The sequence below is a fragment of the Mandrillus leucophaeus genome, unplaced genomic scaffold (assembly GCF_000951045.1).
Source record: "Mandrillus leucophaeus isolate KB7577 unplaced genomic scaffold, Mleu.le_1.0 Scaffold15, whole genome shotgun sequence".
In the NCBI taxonomy this organism is placed as follows: domain Eukaryota; kingdom Metazoa; phylum Chordata; class Mammalia; order Primates; family Cercopithecidae; genus Mandrillus; species Mandrillus leucophaeus.
Window position 1 is genome coordinate 3208904 of NW_012101476.1, and position 2496 is coordinate 3211399.

Genomic DNA, 2496 nt, shown 5'->3' on the forward strand with positions numbered 1-2496 from the left:
TAGCAACAGTCTCACTGTGTTGCCCAGGTTGGTCTCAAACTCCTGGGCTCAAATGACCCTCCCACCTCAGGCTCCCAAAGTGCTGGGATTATGGGTGTCAGCCATTGTGCCCAGCCAATTCAATGTTTTTGAACCTTAAGAAAACAAGCCTCCTCAGAACTTCTAGAATCCCAAGAATGCTCCTTCCTGACCGTACCTCAACGTGCCCCCTTGGGTCTCCTCACACCTGTGGGAGCCTCAGCTCCAGCGGGGATGCTGCTTCTTCAAGAACAGAGGCAGGAGCCAGGCCTGGTATGCAGCTCCGAGCTCCCACCTGCTGTGCAGAAGCCATACCTGCCGTATGGAAGGGTCCCTGCAGTGTCTGCACCAGGGCTTGGATTTCAGGCACATTCTCCAGCAGGGCTTGCCCGGTGAAGAGGGGGTTGATTTTGGCAGCTTTATGACCATGCTCGCGATATACTGTCACCAACCTGGCAAGGCCATGGTCAACTAAATTGGGGAAAATTTAAAAATACGAACAGTTTAGGAGATGACTACAAATCACAAAAATCGGCTTTTCAAAGAAGCTCTTACAGCTCTAGACACCTTTTTATGTATTTATTTATTTATTTATTTATTTATTTACTTTAGAGACAGCGTCTTGCTCTATTGCCCAGGCTGGAGTGCAGTAGAACCATCATAGCTCACTGCAACCTAGGCTCAAGTGATCCTCCTGCCTCAGCCTCCCGGGTAGCTGGGACTACAGACGTGCACCACCACACTTGGCTAATTTTTAGTTTTGTTTTTTCTTTTTTTTTTGGTCGAGATGGAGGTTAACCATGTTACCCAGGCTGGTCTTGAACCCCTGAGCTCAAGTGATTCACTCACCTTGGCCTCCCAAAGAAGGCCAAGAAACACATTTTTACACTTTGTGTTATTTTCAGAAACCAGAGACAATTGCTAGCATATTTTCAAACTTTTTTTTTTTTTTTGAGACATTGTCTCACGCTGTCACCCAGGCTGGAGTGCAGTGGTGCAATCTTGGCTCACTGCAACCTGCGCCTCCCAGGTTCAAGTCATTCTCCTGCCTCAGCCTCCCGAGTAGCTGGGACTACAGGCGCCCACCACCACACCTGGCTAATGTTTTGTATTTTTAGTAGAGACGGGGTTTCACCGTGTTAGCCAAGATGGTCTCGATCTCCTGACCTCATGATCCACCCCCCTCGGCCTCCCAAAGTGCTGGGATTACAGGCATGAGCCACTGCACCCGGCCAAAGCACATTTCTTTACTTGGAGTAGGTTTAGTGAGTAAAGAACAGAGAGGTACTGAACACACACAGGATGTGTTTGCACTAATACAGCAGGTAGGTGGAGCCATAATAGGTCAAATAAACGAATCAAACCATCCCAGGAAATGAACTGATTTCAGCGTGGGGGTTAGTCCTACAAATTGCTAAGGGTTCTATTTTGAACCTTATTCAAGTTCTCAATTACTGACATATGAAGTAGGAAAGCTTTATGTTTGTGGCTAAAATCCAGATAGACTATGTCCAAAGCATGTCCCTGTAGGCCACTCTCATCTTTTATTTTTTTGAGAAGGAGTCTCGCTCTGTCGCCAGGCTGGAGTGCAGTGGCGCAATCTCGGCTCACTGCAAGCTCCGCCTCCCGGGTTCAAGTGATTCCCTGCCTCAGCCTCCTGAGTAGCTGGGACTACAGGTGCGTGCCACCACACCCAGCTAACTTTTTGTATTTTAGTAGAGATGGGGTTTCACCATGTTGGCCAGGATGGTCTGGATCTCCTAACCTTGTGATCCACCTGCCTTGGCCTCCCAAAGTGCTGGGATTATAGGTGTGAGCCACTGCACCTAGCCCCCACTCTCTCCTTTTAAGTACATATTCTTCCCTGGGCTCTACAGCACTGCAGGAACTTGGTTTTCTTTCTAACTCCAGAGCTACTCAACCTCAGTCACTTTTGTAGGACTTCTCTTTGCCCATCTCTAAATATTGGTAGCCAGGCATGGTGGTGCACACCTATAATCCCAACTACTCAAGAGGCTGACCAGGAGTTCAAGGCTGCAGTGAGCTGGAATCTCACCACTGCACTCTAGCCTGGGTGAGAGAGCAAGATCCCATCTCTAAAAACTAAAATACATAAAATATTGGTACTCCCCAGCTCTGCCCAAGGCCACCTTCTCAGTCTACTTTCTCTCTGAGCGATCTCCCCCCAACTCATGATTAGTGGTACAAGAACAATAGCAAACCTACAGGGTAACCCCCATTCCCATTGCAAACCAGCAGCCATACTGAAAACATCCCCTTAGAGGCCGAGGCCAGTGGGTCACTTGAGGTTAGGAGTTCAAGACCAGTCTGGCCAACATGGTGAAATCCCATCTCTACTAAAAATACAAAAATTGGCCGGGCGCGGTGGCTCAAGCCTGTAATCCCAGCACTTTGGGACGCCGAGACGGGCGGATCACGAGGTCAGGAGATTAAGACCATCCTGGCTAACACGGTAAA

At 48.6% G+C, this 2496-nt stretch overlaps 1 protein-coding gene across 1 annotated transcript in view; it reads right to left on the reverse strand.

Moving 5' to 3' along the window:
• DHTKD1 (dehydrogenase E1 and transketolase domain containing 1) overlaps positions 1-2496 on the reverse strand; it is a 61510-nt gene that overhangs the window by 50280 nt on the left and 8734 nt on the right. Inside the window, exon 2 of the mRNA XM_011974895.1 lies at positions 334-489. The gene's annotated coding sequence lies outside the window, so the exon portion shown is untranslated. The remainder of the gene's footprint in view (positions 1-333; positions 490-2496) is intronic.